Raw genomic sequence first — 17,306 nt, forward strand, 5'->3', positions numbered from 1 at the left:
TGTGATAAGAGTTGTATGAGCCCCTAATAAAATGATTTAAAAAAAGAAAATGCCTGTGAGGGCCCAGAGCGAGTCATGTGTACAGTCTCCCCTCAGACACTAAGGGGTGACACTCAGTCTAAGTGTCGCTCTCACTCAGACAACAAATAGTGCTTATGTTAGTGCATGAAAACAGTTGTTCCCATATCTCGTGTCAACTTGAGGATATTAAGATGGAAGGGGTGGAGTCTAGCCTGTCAACCAGGTCACAGCCTGATGATGCCTCCTTGCGGGCATGGCCTTCTCATGAGGATTCTGGGAACTTTCTCTCTCTCTCTGATTCACCTTTCTGTGGACAAGTCATGTGGAGCCACGCTGAGACCTGCAAGAGTCGTGGAGTTGCTTCCAAGGCCACTGGATTGACAAGACTTTGTACCCAATGCCTGTGATCTTCCTGCATGCAGCATCTTTGCAGATGCTGCATGAGTCTGAGGAGGAATTTATAGAACAGTATCGAACTTATGTGCTAATATTGGACTTATGGGCTTGATCTGGACCAAACTGGGTTGTTTTCTTAATAAACAATTATTCTTTGATATAAAGCTCTTTCTTGTACATATATGAGTGTCTCTGGATTTGTTTCTCTATCAAACCAGTCTACCACATCACTGTGCTTTTCTCTGTACTTATTTGCATAAGATAGCCTAACCATGGCTCCAAAGAAAGTTAGTGTCACCAACAGGAGAGCTAAGGGGACACCTGTGAGAACCACGACAGAGCTGAAGAACGACATCGTTGCGAGATTTCAATCAGAACCCCCTTGTCTGGTCTGGCAGCTGAACACAACATGGCTAAGTTTACATCATCCACATTTTTTTAAATGTGATTAAAGCAGCTAATGTAGGAAAAGGTGTGAAATCATTAACCAAGAAACAAAGAATCCAGATTATCAAAGAAGTTGAAAAGTTGCTGTTAATTTGGATAAATCAGAAACAATTCGATGGTGATAGTGTATCCAAGAGAAGGTTAAACGCCTCTGTATTGATGTAAAGTCCTGGAGAGATAAATTTATAAGTGTAATTTGGGGGCCTCAGAACTAATTATTTGGTTTTCCATTATTTCTTATGGGGAAGATATATTTAGTTCTTGAACTTTTCAGTGTTCGAACACAAGTTTGGAATTACTTGAGTGTGACAACCGTGGTATCACTACCTACACTAATCTAGGATAAAGTGTAGGTATCTGCTTCTGCAGCCCGCCTGAATTATTCCAGTGCCCACCTACTTTGGGCAGCTCCGGGCACACCGAGTCTCTGTTTTAGGTGATGAAAGTGTTTAGAAGTGAACCATGGTGATGATTGTACAACATGGTTAACGAGACGGATGTCACTTTCATTGTACACCATTTAGAGATGGCCATAGTGGAGAATTCTTGTTATATGCATTTTACCGCAATGAAATTATAAAAACATCCACAATCAAGCCAGCATCCTTTGTGGAGGGCCACTGCCTACACTGACACATGTGTTTAGTCCGCTGGGGATCCCCAGTCCCCCCGTAATGTCAAAAGAATCCCAGTGCTGGTGGGTGTGTAAATGCAGAAACGTTTTGAAAATTAATCTGACAATACCAATTAAACTGGACAACCTATAGACCTGCAACTCAATGACCTCAGAGTTTCCTGCCAGTCCAGCCTTGTAAGAATGTGCAATACTCCGAGTTAATTCTTCACTATTAGAACTCAAAACACCCATGGTTTACTGCCCTGAGATGTTTCTCCCAGAAATGTCCAAATTCAACCTTCGCACGTCTTTTGAAACCTCATGTTTCGAGTGCAGTTTTACTGTCTGTATACAAGCATGTGAAAGAGTAGAACTGCCCCTGTGTGTTTGTGAATCTGTAAACCTTCACATAAAGCTTCTCCCTTTCCTTGCCCCTTGATGACACAGAACAGGCTTCTGTTGGTTTTTTTGGGGGGGGCTGGGGGGGAGTGGTCTGTGCTCATGTTCTTCTTCTCCACGTCTGAGATGTTGCTGTTGTTATCAGACCCTGTCCTTTTGATTCCAACTCGTAAGGCCCCATCAGACAGAGTAGAATTGCCCCATAGAGTTCCCAAGGCTGTAAATCTTAATGGAAGCAGACCACCTCATCTTTCTCCACCGGAGCAGCTAGTGGGTTTGAACTGATGACCTTTCAGTTAGCAGTTGAGCATTTAACTGTTTGCACTGCCAGGGTACCCTCGCTCTGCTCTAGGACCTCTGAAAAGAGAGAAGTGTAGGCTTCTGTGGCTAGAAAGGCATTTGTGAATAAACTCAAACTCAAAGCTAAGGAGTACGAAGATGACGAAGGGTATTGTTCTTCCGTTGGTAGCTTGAACAGAGAGGGGGAACGAGTGGGAAGGAGTTTTCATGGCACCGTGAGTTACGAGTTGGGTAGCTAATTGGTAAGGCAGTGGTTAGAAGTCACCAGGATGTCCGTCCTTGAAAAGCTGTAACAAGTGCCTCAACACTTCCACCAGTGTGCTGACAGGTCTCCCTCCCTCCTCTCTATGGGGTCAGGAAGACCACGTGGGGAGACTAGGTGTCGACTCCCACCGCGCTGTAAGGAGGAATCACCACCCACTTGTCAAGGGCACACCAGTGGGGACTGGTCTTCTGCCTCACCTGGCCCCGCAGGACAGTGGAGCTTCTGCTGGAACGAGGTCAGAGAACAGTAGCTAAAACAGAAGACGAACAAGACCCAAGTCTCTTCCAGTAACAACAATGGACACTCGGATGCCAAGAACCAGGAAGATCTCAAACTGAATGAAAAAAAAAGATGATCAACTAATGCCACCCCCAGGATGACAGAGGTGTTGAAATTACCTGGAGATGATTTGAAGGCATTCACACTAAAATGCTTCAATGAGCAATGGCAAACATGCTTAAACCCGATGACAAACTAGAAACCCTCAAGGAAGAAATGAAGGAGGGCACAACTGACACTTCAGAACTGGGCGGGGCGTGGGAAGCACAAGAATGAAATAGATTGGCTAAAGGAAATCCTCCTTAACAAGAAGAAAAGATAAGAGGGATTCAAAATCTTAAAACAAATGTAAATTGTGTACTCATGTGCATTTGCATACATGTGTTAAAATGGATGCAAGTTTAAAAACAAATGTGAACATATAGTAAAATGACAACTTTTTGAAGCCTACCTGCAGGGTTGCCTTGAGTCAGCAGTGACTCGTGGAAGTGAGTGTTTTGGTTTACCTGTTAATCAGAGTCGACCCGGGCACTAAACACCACCACCACCACCTATGTATTCTAGTACATCAAATGAAAAAAAAAAGTATCAAAGCCATTACAGGGGATGTATATGGAGGAAAGGCCTAAGGAGTCAAAGATGATGGAGTTTAAAAATCAAGAGAAGACTATGAATAGAGCTCCCCTTCAAAGCTAATAAAGCTGCTTCTAGATACTGGGTTCTAAACACCAGATAAAATAAACTCACTACCAATGAGTCGATTCCAACTCATAGCGAACTTATAAGGCAGGTTAGAGCTGTCTCTGTGGTTTTTCCAAGACTGTAATTTATCATGGGAGTAGAAAGGTCTTTTTCCTTCCCTCACAGTACCTGGTGGTTTTGAACTGCTGATCCTGCAGCTAGCAGTCTCATGCATAATCCACTAAGCCACCAGGGCTCCTAAATAAATAGAGATAAATACAAAACAAGTGAGTAAACAGTGGCAGCGTTCGACCCTAGACCTTGCTGCAAAAGTAGACACTGAAGAGAAAACGTAATGTTTCTCTCCCAATTGTTATTTCAAAATAAACACGGATTAACCAGCTTTCACCCAATTACTCGTGTTATGTAACAAAATTAATGGCTTGAAAAACACCGATGACTCTACATATCATTTCAAAAAGGCATTATCATCAGGATCCAAGGAAGCTGCCTGTGAAAATTAGCACTTCTGTGACACCAGCATTCCCCCCACCCCCTCCTTCTGTCTTTTGTTCAGTATTTTTATCTCTGTTGGATCAGAGACACAGGCGGGAGCACTGGGAATAGACAGCTAGGGATCTCCGCAACTAGCAGAGTTGAAGACAGGTGTGTTTGCCATTCGGGGTCCTTGGCATTTGCACCCCAGAAAACAGACACAGATGGGATATAAAACCATTCCTCCTTGAAGCCCCTCAACAGTGCTTCTAGAAACAAACAAACAAAAACAACTTGTCACCCAATAGGGGTCCTACTCTGGGAGCCAGCATCACATCCCTATCTGTCCACCACTCCAGCGGCTCATCCTCTTGCCCCAGCCAAAGGCTGACATTCATTAACATAATCCTAAACAAAGAAATGAATGGAAAGACAAAACGTAAATGATGCCGGTGCTAACAGTGGGTAGAGATTTCCAGATAATGGGATTCTGAGTGTTTTTCCTCTTTTTGCTTATGTTTATACTTATTTCTTAAATTCCTCTTTGGTAAGCACAAGTTGTTTTGTGAAGAGCAAAAGAACATTTAAAAACAAAATATCTCCAAAACCAAATTCACTGCTGTCAATTCTGACTCACGAGGACTCCATGGGATGGACGAGAACTGTCTCACAGGGTTTCCAAAGCAGTAGATCCTTAAGGACGCAGACAAGCATATCTTTCTCCCTCGGACTGCTGACTGGTTTGAACCACCACCGAGCCACCTGGGGCTCCTTTTAAATAAAATAATAGCACCAGCTAATCAGTTAAAGAACTTAAAAGATGATGTTCCCTTTGGTGCACTAGCAATAGTACTACAAAAATATAAATGCATTTTCAACTGACATCTTTATTCCACATCCTATTGTCTGCCTGTGTCCTTCTGGGGGAAAAGCCTGCCAGTCCCCTTACTTAGGAGGTACTCCCGGAGAGGTTGACGTGAGCACACGATGGGCCAGATGCGTCCCACAGGTTATCATGCAGCTCACCAGGAGCACTGGAAGGGAAATTGCAAGACTCCTGTCCCACAAAGGCTAATAGCCTGAGACAAACATTGAGAAGGAGAACCCCAGACTAACTTTGCTGCCCCCAGGCACACACATTTTATTTGCTTAGCAATGCGGTGTCAAATAATGCTGTGGTTCAATGTGGAAATCAGACTTCTTGGATTGCTTCCTGGTCCCTCCACTCCCTAGTGGTGGACACTCCATCGAGTCAGTTAACCTCTCTCTGTCCTTTATACCTTTCTGTGAAGAGTGGGTAAAAATATCAGAGTGGCTATTTTTCTCACCTCGGTTAACTCCTTCAGAGGTTGATGTCAGGATTACAAGAGCCACATCTAGAGCATTCCAGGCATTCAGTACTTGGTAGCTACTGCATTGATTTAGCAGGATAATTAAAGTTTCATTAGTCAATCAGCTATGAAACATTATATAAGAAAAGTAGCATTTAACACAAAAATCATTTTCATTTCTTTGTACTTCCTTACAAATCTCAACTCTGTCCTAAAACACATGTGCATGTGTCCTAAAACACACGCGCGCGCACACAGAAGAAACGGAACCACTTCTTTCGAACTCTTAAACCCTATCTAGAAACTATACTTGACGGAATGACGCAAAGATTATTTCCATATTTAGCTTGGATGGAAATGCAAAAACCAGAGAACCACATTCGAGACTCAAAAGCGAACAGCAAGTTCCTTCGGCTACAAACCACCAGTGGATCCCAACACCCTGAGCGATGTGGGTCTGCAGCTCCTGACATCCAATCCTTCCTTCTCAGAGGCCCCTTGTACCCCACGACCCACCCCACCCCTGTTCAGAAGCTCCAGCTCCTTCAGCCTAGCTCAGTGCCCCTCTCGGGCCTGCCTGGCAGCCTCCCCCAGGGTTTGCTGGGTTCTGCATGCCCATTCTTCGGGTTGTTGTTGTTTGGCCCCAGTTGGGGCTAATTCTTCCCAGTCGCCACTTTTTAACACAGAAACCAGCTGGTACACAAAGAAGCGACTGCGAGGCAGATCTCTACGACCTTACAGCGGCTCTGACTCGCGGGGGTCCCATGTGTGTGGGCTTAGATATGTTCTCCATGGTGGATTTGCTGGAAGCAGACTGCATGGCCCTTCTTCTGATATGCCTCTGCGTGAACCTGAACCTCCAACCTTTAGGCTAACACGTGAGTGTGATAACTGTTTATATCCCCTATGGGCTCCTGCATGGGCGTCTTCCAGAACCTAACATTTATCAGCCGCAAGCACCTCCACGCCCATGGCTGAGGGTGGAAAGCACACCAATCAGATGGGTCACTAGTCATCTGGGGGCATGGGGGGTGGAAGGCTCCAGTCATTTCTCACAATTCTCTCTCTATGGACCCAATGATAACTTACAAGGACAGACTGTAAAATCAGGAATGAAGGCAACACTTAGGTAGTAAAACTCTCCCTTGACAATTTGTTCCGTTTCCAATAAAGTATGGAACATATGTTTACATATTCTACTCATTAAAGTAATACAACTCTAGGACTCAGCATTACATAGAACTATGAATATCAGTGGGTAACACATACCATGGAAGACTCAGGTGTGTCTGACTCAAGCCAGGGTAAGTCCCCCCTGTCCTGTAGGGTCGCTATGAGTCGGTATAGACTCAATGGCAGTAAGTTTGGTTTGCAGTGTATATTGCCTCCTTTAGCAGAAAATACAATAATAATTCAATAGAAAGAGTAGAGTCGTGGGTAGCTGTAAATTAGCAGAGATGTACGGAGGGGAAAATCTTACAGAGTGCAGTCTAAAGCAAACGTAACTGGGGCCAAAATGGGATGCAGCCACCAAGCCAAGTGGATGTGATTCTCATAGACATCACAAAAGGCAGCATCCGCTGGCCGGCAGCGTGCAGGTGTGGCCAGGTATGGCAGGTCTGCGGGGCTGTCAGCACACCATACAAATGGGCGAGAAGCAGACAGGCACCAAATGGGACAGGATGCCCTAAATGGCTAAAGGAAAATCAATGAGATGAAAATGGTTGCCTAGGGGATCTGTTTTCTGAAGGCTTATTGATTTGGGGATGCCCATTAAACCTTAGTAGGCCTTCATGTTATTTACTTTTCATTCATTCATTCTTCTTTTTTTTTCAATAATCCACACCTAGCCAGCCATTTGGAAGGATAAGATTGATCAAAGTTCCGTGCCAGGCATTGACAAGAAAACTTCCCCTCTGCCCATCTAGGACTGTGCTGAGCAGCGTGCTGACACGGATTCCAACGTTTCTCAGAACAGACTCTGCTGCTGGAAAAGCAGTTCACCTTTCCTCTGTGCTCAAAATGCAGCCAGGATCCTGAATCCCCCTGCCTATGGCTGGTGGATTTGTTTTCCTGTTTCTCTCTTAGTCCCACATAAAGACGATGTCCGTGATATTGGTGTGACGGAGTTGTCGTCCGAACCAGCTGCCCATTCTAGGAAGCCAGCTAGCTTACTTCTGAAGCGCCAGTTGAGAAGGTAGAAATCCTCAGTGTGGAACTGCCAAACCTTGATTATGGAACGGGTTCGCTCTCTTTTCCTCTTGCTTTCATTTTGCCTTTGCTTGCTGGGGCTCTGTGGGGTTGGCGGAAGAACCTGAAGAAGCTGCTGCCCACTAGTGTCTTTGGGGAAGGTTGGGTGAAGGACTCATAGCCTGTAAGGAGAAGTCAGTGTTGCCTTTGGCTTTATCTTCGCTCACTTCTGGTTAAGGCAGAGGCATCCACTCACGTGCCAGCAAGCCAAGTCTGGAGAACTAGTAGGCAGGGCCTTCACCCTATCTACCAAGTAGATTCCTTAAAGATTCATTGTGCAAAAGCAAATGCCAAACCCAAACCAAAGGAGTTGATTCTGACTCACAGCGACGCTATAGGATGGGGCAGAACTGGCCCTGTGGGTTTCTGAGACTATCACTCCTTATGGGAGTAGAAAGCCTCATCTTTCTCCCGTGGAGTGGCTGGTGGGTTGGAACTGTTCGCCTTGCAGATCGAGGTCCAACACATACCCGTTATGCCACGAGGCGCCCCCCAAAAGCAAATGATTGTCATATATTTACCTTAAAGGTCTTAAAACCAAACCTGAACTATTTTAAGCTTTACTGTGTTTCTAATGCTAACAATAACAAAATTGTTAATATTCTTCTACTATCCATACAATCTTGGCATTTGGCGGGGGGCGGGTTCTATAAGTATTTGGGAAACCCTTTCGCCGTATAAGGAAATTGATGGCAAAAGTAGTTAAGGTTATCCTTGAAGAGATGTACTGCTGCTCCCAAATCCTTCTAGAAGAACCACCTTTCTCTCTCTGCAAAGGTTTTCAATGATGAAAAGCAGGAAACACCTAGCTCACTCTTGCCCTGATCCAGGGACCCTTCACAGTACATTTCCTGATGTCCTTGAACCTACATTTCTAAAACTCACCCTGAGACAACAGGTCTAAGAACTTGACCAACAAGCATTGATTCTTCTCTCTGCATTGGGGTATTGGTGATCTTCAGGGAGGCCTCTCCATACACCTTGAACGTGCCGCCTCCTCTTCTTTCCAGTTCTGAGCTCTGAGCAAGTTCACAGTGCGATCCCCATGAGGTGCAAGGAGGTGGGAGAGCAGAGGCAGAGACAGTCAAGAGCCCAAGAGAAGACTCTTAAGATGTTGAGCTTTTCCTTTTAACGACTGCACCCACGGAGTTGCCTTTTTATTAGTCCCATAATGATCTAGCCTCGGGAATGAAGCGCCCAATGAAGTGGAGAATACAACATTATCGAGAGAACCTGGGGCTGAGGAACTCAAATGACACTCTCCTGAACGACCCAGAGAAGTGGGGTGCAGAGAGGAAGGAGTTCACTCACAGGTCAGGTAGGCCCCCTAGATGGAGCTTTTCACAGCCAGAGATGTGCTCGCTCCACCAGACAGGAGAGAGGTGGAGCCGGAAGAGTCACAGCTTTGTCCCCAGTAAGTGAAGGACCCGGGTGGGAGCAGAAAAGCTGCAGAAGCTTCCGTGCCAGTTACAGCTGCAAGGAGCATCTTGGGAGCGCGAGCATTGCCTCCATCGAATCCCTCCTGGGCTGGACCCAGAGTATGGTCAGATGGTTCAGAGGAGCCTCCTGGGTTTCCTGTAGTTTGATGGAGTGTGGCGTCTCATTCGCATCTTTCAAGTCCTTCAGCTTAAGTGTGTGGTTAGGAACCAGGTTCTGGAATGAGATGCCTCCATTCAAAACCAGCTTCTAATATTTACTGCTGTGTGTCCTTGATCAAATTCCTAACCATTCTGGGCCTCAGTTTCCTCTTGCGTAAAATGGAGACGATTGCCCCACCTACCTCACAGGGTCTTGTTTGGATTGACAGATATGTAGGAGACAAACTGTCTTGTATGTATGGTTTGCTCTTAGTTCCTTTCCTTTAGGGATCATCATATCTTGAATCATATTAGCCAAGCTCACGGGAAACGGAGGCATAATTTTTCATGGAATTAAAACAGCAAGTAGATGGGAAAGTCAGGTCAACTGGAGAGTGTATTCTCATCCAAGTAAGAAAAGTCTATTTGAAAAACTGGAGTAAGATCGGAAAGCTGCTTTTTGAGCCCAGAGTCAGATCACCCATCTGGTTTGTTTAAAACACAACGAAACAAACTCACTGCCATCGAGTCAATTCCAACTCACAGTGGCCCCACAGACAGGGCAGAGCTGCCCCTGTGAGTTTTGAGACAGTAATTTGTTACAGGAGTGAAAAAAAAGGCCTCATCTTTCTCCCATGGATCAGCCGGTTGTGTCGAACTGCTGACCTTATGGTTAGCAGCCCCAACCCATACCCACTACTCTATAGAGCTTGGGGCAAAATGTCAGCCTCAGGATTCTGCAGAGGGCAGCTGTATTATGACAGCAAGCACATTACTACATTGTTGATATCAATAATGTGGAAGGCTCATGGTCTTGAAGCATACAGCTCTCTGGCCATCTCTGTTTTGTCACGTTCCCATTTTTCTGTGGCCACCAAGGTCAGGCTGCTCCCCTGGGGCTCACATGGACTCCTGGCTCCTGAGAGGGAGCTGTGAGCCTCTCCTTTGCACCTGGGTTTCATGACTTCAAGGGGGTGGCCTCAGATCAGCCAGGGGGTAGCATTTACACCACAGAAATGGGTGGCAGTTGTTGCTAGCTCTTGTGGCGTCAAGCCCTGACTCACGGCAACAACAGGAGGAAGTATTAGCTGCTCTGGCTCCTCCCACCTCCATGGCTGATTTTCAGGAGTGGGTCGCCAGTCCTTTCTTCTCATTTGGTATCTCTTGAAGCCCCTTCCTATCTAGCTGCTAGGTCTCTCTATGGAGCACCCTGCTGTTTCTAGGCAAGCCTTTGCAGGCAATGCAAGCTCCCCTTCCCCCATCAGGTTCGGAAATGTTTGATGTTGCCAGTTCTCTCTCTCTCTCTTCTCAATGTAATCTGTCCTTTAAGAAAGCTTGGCATCACTTCCCCAAGAAGACTCCCCCACCCCACCCCCCAAAAATCAAAACCAATAAAGCAAACTCACTGTCACCAAGTTGCTGCTGACTCATAGTGACCCTATAGGACAAGCTAGAACTGCCCCTGTGAGTTTCCAAGAGTACATCTGTCTATAGGAGTAGAAAACCAAGTCTTCCTCCCGAGGAGTGGCTGGTGGTTTCCAACTGCTGACCTTGCAGACCACAGCTGACTTCGTAAACACCACACTACCAGGGCTCCTTGGAAGGCTTCCTAGATGTGGATTCTATACACAGCTGTCCTTAGCTGCACACAGATGAGCTCTATTTACTGGTGTGACCCCTGTCCTAGAGGATAAGGACCTGGAGGGCAAGACTGAACAAGAATAGCAGCAATAATAAGCACAGTACCGACAAGGAACTGTTGCTGGTACTCCCTATAGGCCAGGCATGAAGCCGCATGTTTTGCATAGATTGTTCTATTTATTCTTTACACCAACCCTATGATTCTCTCCCACAAAAGAACTGACATGTGGAGAGTTCAAATAACTTGCCCAAGATTACACAGACAGGGCATGAACCCTGAAGGGCAGACGTTAACGCCAACACAACGTCACCATGGCCCGAGAATATCCTTTCTAGCTGTGTATTTCAGTTGTTTGGCCCAACATCTGTTGATGGGGTACAGGGAAGGGAGGGGCAGGTAGGGAAGGGTGGGGGGTAAAATATTAGGTATTTTGAAGTCTTAATAACAGTCCATGGTAATAAACAAATTTGCAGATTAAACAAAATCGTCCCTTCAATTTACTTTTCAAAGTTGTTCTCATCTGTTACGGTAGTTCCTTTCAGCTATGTTCCCACCCCCTCCAGAGCAATGTGAATGGTTAACACAGTTGGCTGCTAACTGAAGGATTGGCGGTTCGAATCCACCCAGAGGCACCTAAGAAGAAAGGCCTGGTGATCCATTTCTGATAAGCCAGCCATTGAAAACCCTCTGGAGCCAAGCTTTGCTCTCACACATCTGAAATCACTATGAGCGGGTTCAGAGGTTCTCACTGCTCAGCCCACACCACACCCCGGTAGGACTTTTGTGCTGCATGGCATAGTCTGAGGCCCCTGTGTGCCTTAGTGACAAGTATTAAGGAGATGTGATTTTAAAATGGATTCTGAAATCTCTCTCACAAATAGCAAAACACTTTAAGCCGTGTCCATGTGATAGCACTTCCATTGGTGCCTGTACGTTTTCTCAGGTGATCTTTGTTTGGTGATTTGAACCTGCCATCCTAAGAGGAATGACGAGTGTCCTCTGGTAAAGGGAGAATGTGTGTTCATTTTACAAGCAAAAGGATCTTGTACGTGGGCAAGAGCATCCCATCCAGGCCGTTGGGCCATCATCAATGTTGTCACATGCCTCGGATCCTTAAAAGGTGTCAGGTACTCACTGTAGGGGGTACGCTTTTGTGCCTGCAGCTGGATGCGGCCGTGTCTAAGGATGCTGAGAGGGCGTGGACTGTCCAGGGGACATGTTCCTGGGAAATCAAAGCGTTATTAAAGGGCAAGTGAGGGTTGTCAAGTGCCGCTCATGACAAACCCCACAGTACCTCTGCAGAGCAATCGAGCCAGTACAGTGCTGTGGTGGGATCGTTTATCAGAAGAGTCTTTGTACAGTCACCCCTGGACATCCTCACTCACGGAGGGAAAGGCATGAAGATGCTAAGTGTCTATTCAATGTTAAAGCCACGGAAGGAGAAGGAAAAGACATGGAGTTGGAAACATCTGTCTTGCTCAGGCTGAACACCTTCCTAAGTCTGAAGACGCCTGTCTGATGGTGGGAGCCCAAGAGCAGAGCCCCTTAAACCAGGGGAAAAGTGGCTCAGCTTTCTGAGTTGATGGCTCCTTTCTTTTAAGAAGAGGATGCATGCATCCAGCTGTTCCCCCTTAATATCACTGTCTTTGAGGAACAAAATCTATTCACTGAGCAGTCACTGAGAACTGAGCTTGGTGTGTTGTCTCAGCTAAGCCTCAGGGCCAGCCGACAAGGGTGTTACACTTTACCCATGATGCAGATGAGGAATGACGTCCCAGACACCTGTGTGTAGTATGAGCAAGGACACATGCCGTGGGAATGGCAGATCTAAGAGCGAGATTCTCTGATCCCAAGTTCACTTGGCTATGCTTCCATGCCACCGGACCTCATCATCCTCATCTCCATTTCAGCATGACTACATACCAAGCAAGGAGCCCTGGCAGCACCATGGGTGAGCCCTTCCTTGACTAACCAAAAGGTAACAGGTTCAAACCCACCATCGACTCCCCAGTCTGTGGCTGTCTGCCTCCACAAAGACTAGTTAATATCGCTGGTGTTAGGGGCCATTGGGTCGGTTCCGACCAGAGCAGTCCTACATACAACAGAAAACACTGTGCAGTCCTGCGCCATCCTCACAATTGCTGTTATGTCTAAACCCTATTGGTATAGCCGCCATGTCAATCCCTCACGTCAAGAATCTTCCTCGGTTGCACTTCCCCTCAACTTTACCAAGCATGATGCCCTTTTCCAGGGACTGGTCTCTCCTGATCATATGTCCAATGCATAAGAGATGAAGTCTCACCTCCCTCGATTCTAAAGAGCATTCTGGCTGCCCTTCCAAGACAGCTTCATTGGCTCATTTGGCAGCTCGCAGTGCTTCCCATGTCTCGTGCCAGCACCATAATTCCAAGGCATCCATTCTTCTTTGGTCTTCCTTAAAGTCCAACTTTCATCTACACACGCGGTGACTGAAAATGCCATAGGGTTCAGTGGGAGCCGACTCAATGGTACTTAACAACCACAACAAGGGACAGTGGGCGGAGAAGTCAGCAGGTGGCCTCTCCTCTCGGCTAACCTCAGAATAACCCTATGGGGAGGACCATCCATATCACCATTTAACTACTGAGACATATGAAAGCGAGGACAACGGTCCAAGGTCACCTGGCCAAGAAGGAAGGGAGATTAAAACCAACCCTGCTCACCTTCAAAGCGAGCTGCGCTCTCAGCCAAAACCGAGTCACGTGGCCATGGAAGGATTTGGCCCAAAGCAGACATGGGTAGCAGAAACTAAGAGAAAGAGCTAAAGACAGCTCTACTTTCTGATCTATCACATAGCTCTTCACTAGGGCAAATAGAAACAAGCCTTGAGTGTATTGTAAAAGGTTTCATTTATAAGGTAATCCTGTGGACCTTCGAAGCCATCCCAAACAGCAGTCCATGACCTCTGCCTGTTGCCCGGACCAACTTGGGGCACAGAACTGACTGCAGCCATCGGATGAGAAAGTCATTTGGTCCGGAATCTGGCTGCCAATGGTCAAGGAATTTGCCCCTGCACAGCCACTGCCTCAAGGCTATAAAATTCCTCCTCTTAAACAATCCCTGCCTTCTCTTAAACCAAGAAGAAAAACACACACACTGGCAGTCACTCCATTCCAACCCTCCACCGAGATCCGGATATTGCACGTCTTTATCTGAGCAGCCAGGCGCTGCCAGCAGCTGATGCGTTTGGCGCCGTCAGCTTGTGGCGAGCAGCCGCCCCTCACCCAGAGCACCACCAGAGCCACCGGCCCCAAAGACCACTGGTTGTCCAACTGCTGGCCCAGTAGATATTGTAGGTGCTTCAAAATGTTCCTGGAAAATTTTCATTTTCTTTTCATTCCACTGTTGCTCAAACTTTTTGCAGCCTCCTCATGTAATGCTAGCCGAAGAACTACTGATTTTTGAAAACTTCCTGGCAAAATATCTGAAGATTAAAAAAAAAGCCCAAATCCACTGTAATGGAGTCATTTCAGATTCATAGCAACCCTCTCTAGGCTTTCTGAGACTATAAATCTTAAAAGGAGCAGACAGCCTCATCTTTCAGAGCGGCTGGTGGGTTTGAACCACCAACTTTGCAATTAGCAGCCCAATGCCTATTCCACAGAACCACCAGGTGAAGGGAAGAATACACATAGACAGAAAACTCCCAGGAATACAGAGTTCAGATTGACGGAGCATACCCTGAGTCAAGCACTGTTCTTAGTATTTTATAGCTACCATTTCACTCAATCTCATGCCATCCTTTAAGACTAGCACCGTATTGGTCTCCTTGTATTGACGAGGAGGCATGGAGCCATGAACTAACACACTCGTTTGGTTAAAAATAACGCCCACCCCTTTACTCTTACATTACAGCGCCTGCCCATCAAATAGAAAGACACCACCCCAACCTTTCCGGAGCAATCTCCTCACGAAGGGAGAAGCCATGATACGTGAATTCACTTCCCGGAGTCAGGAATGAATCGAGGTGAGACTGTCATATTGAAACTCTACCTCACTGCCCTTTGCCAACCATCGGCATGGATGACCAAAAGCCAGCCCACTGAGAGTAAATGGTCGAGACGTGGTCACGGTGCGTATGGACCAGCGACACAGACAGGGGCTTAAACTGTCAGCCACACAGGGCAAGCCGAGCCTCCCTTTTCTGGTCTATAAGAGGTTTATAGTAACATCGCCCAGGATCCTCGTCGTGATTGGAAGCACTCATACCTCCCAAGTGCATGCTTAGCATGCATGGTGCTTGACACATTGCAAAAACAAACAAACAAGTTCATTGTCATCGCGTGGATTCCGACTGTCAGTGACCTTAAAGGACAGAGTAGAACTACCCCGGTGGGTTTCTGACACTGTGACTCTACGCAAGTGAAAAGCCTTATTTCTATCCCTTGTCCTCATTTTGAACTTCGTGTAGCAGTCCAATGAGCAACCACGACACCACCGGGCTCCAGGAAAGAGATCTGGGACCAACTCTTTGGTCACCGCTCTCACTGCCAGAAGAGGCACGGCCCCTGGCTGTCCTTGGTGACTGCCGAGAAGTGACAGGACTCCATACTCTGGCTCCCAAGACACGAAAGAAGTGATCGGGATACCTGGGGACGATGAATTGGGACCCACACGTCCCAGACACGCTCAACATACCACTTGGAAGTTCTAAGGTGGTGGATTCTTCTGCTGTTCAGGAAAGAGTGCAGTGTGCATAGTTAAGAGTGGCCTTTTCCCATTCCTGAGACCCTCTTGAACCCCATCAAGGAAGTCCTTCTGGAAAATTCCCCACAGAAGTTAACCTAATGATTACATCTTGGGTGAAGCAGAAATTCGGTTCCCCGGCTGCCAAGGACTTTGACTACAATGGCAAAGGCTTGCTGTATTTGTGTAGGTTTTTCTTGACTTCTTATCAATGTCTGTCATCTTCAAAGATGCTGACACTCGTCCTACTTCCCGTGTTCCATTTTCAGCATCCTCGGGCTTTCTACCTGAATTGTTGGCAAAGCACTCCTCTCGGCCCCTCACCCGCATTGCTACAGCCCTTCCTTCACACGGAGGTACAATTCTGAATCAGACACTGGCGTGCTTCAAAGCCAAACCCAACACACTGCTGTCCAGTCAAGTGTGACTCCTGGCAACCCGGCGTGGCGTTTCTGAGGCTGCACGTTTTCATGGCGGACAGCCTCATCTTTCTCCGTTGGAGCGGCTGGGGCCTTCGAACTGCTGACCTCGCAGTTGGCAGGGTTTGGTTGGGTGCTCAGGCTTTTAATAGAGAGCAAATGATCCCAGGCCTCAAGAGGTACACCTGAGAAAGCAGATAAGTAAATATGCTCAAGGTGAAAGAGATAAGAGCTTTGGCAGCTGTGTTGAGACGCTTACACGTGAGATGAGGAACAGACGTGTTCTGCCAGGAATTGAGGCCAGCTGCCCCCAACGGCCAGGTGTGGGCTGGGTTGTGAAGTAGACACAGATTTTTCAGGTTGATAAGAGTCTTCCAGGCACAACAAATGTACCGCCATGGCCCTGAGACCGCAAGGTCCCTAGTGTTTTCATAGTTAATAGTATATGCTTAGAGGCTGCAGGAGGTGAAAACTGAGACTGGGGAGTTTGAGGCCACACCATAGGTGGTGTGGTGTCCTATGTTAAGGAGACAGAGGATTCCCTTCATGCTGGCAGGAAGCAAGGACAGGGACAGAGACTTCTCTCTGTGATCTGAGGGCAGAGCTGCCTGCCCAGAGTGTTTCCTGCACAGCAGGTGAGCTGGAGGGAGGGGCAGCGTCAGGATGGTTCTGGGGTGAGAAGAAAGCCCTCCGATGACCTGAAAACTCAAAAACTACACTTGATTCAGATTCATAGTGACCCTACCAGACAGGGAAGAGCTGCCCCTGTGAGTTTCTGAGACTGTGAATCTTACAAGAACAGAAAGCCTTCTCTCAAGGAATGGCTTGTGGTTTCAAACTGCTGGCCTGTGTTTGACAGTGCAATCTGTACAGTAGAGTTGGGGGTACTAGTCAAACATTGAATTAACTCATCCGTAATGTGCTGTGGCAGTCACCTAAGGCTATAATGCCGAGCGTGACATTTTCGTAATATTTAATTAAAATGTATATATTAATATATATAGGTAACTATGATATATAACATATATAGATAACTATGAGTGTAAAGAATAAAAACAAAAATTTTCTTTTCCTGAAATTAAAAATTCAGGCATTATAGGGCTAATCTGGTGTCAATTTAAGGATTACGAGTGTAGGGGTGGAGTCTAGGCTGTCAATCTGGAGATAGCCAATGAGACTTCTGTATGGGCATGGCCTTCTCCTGAGAATTCTGGGAAATCTCATACTTTCTTCTTGGAGGCAGAAGACACCTCTCTCTCTCTCTGCTACTCCCTGGGTGACATTGCAGAAGACAAGCCACATGGATGCAACCAGACCTTGGAAGCCGTAGAAGTCACAGAGAGACCCCTGCCAGCGCTGAGAGGCTTACAATGCTACTGGACCCAAAGATTTTCTACCCACTGGCTTGTGATCATCCTGTATTTGGCTTCATTGCATGTGTTTCGTGAGTCTGAAGAGGATTT

This window comes from Echinops telfairi, unplaced genomic scaffold (assembly GCF_000313985.2).
Source record: "Echinops telfairi isolate 266 unplaced genomic scaffold, ASM31398v2 ScPeMD7_7473;HRSCAF=8511, whole genome shotgun sequence".
In the NCBI taxonomy this organism is placed as follows: domain Eukaryota; kingdom Metazoa; phylum Chordata; class Mammalia; order Afrosoricida; family Tenrecidae; genus Echinops; species Echinops telfairi.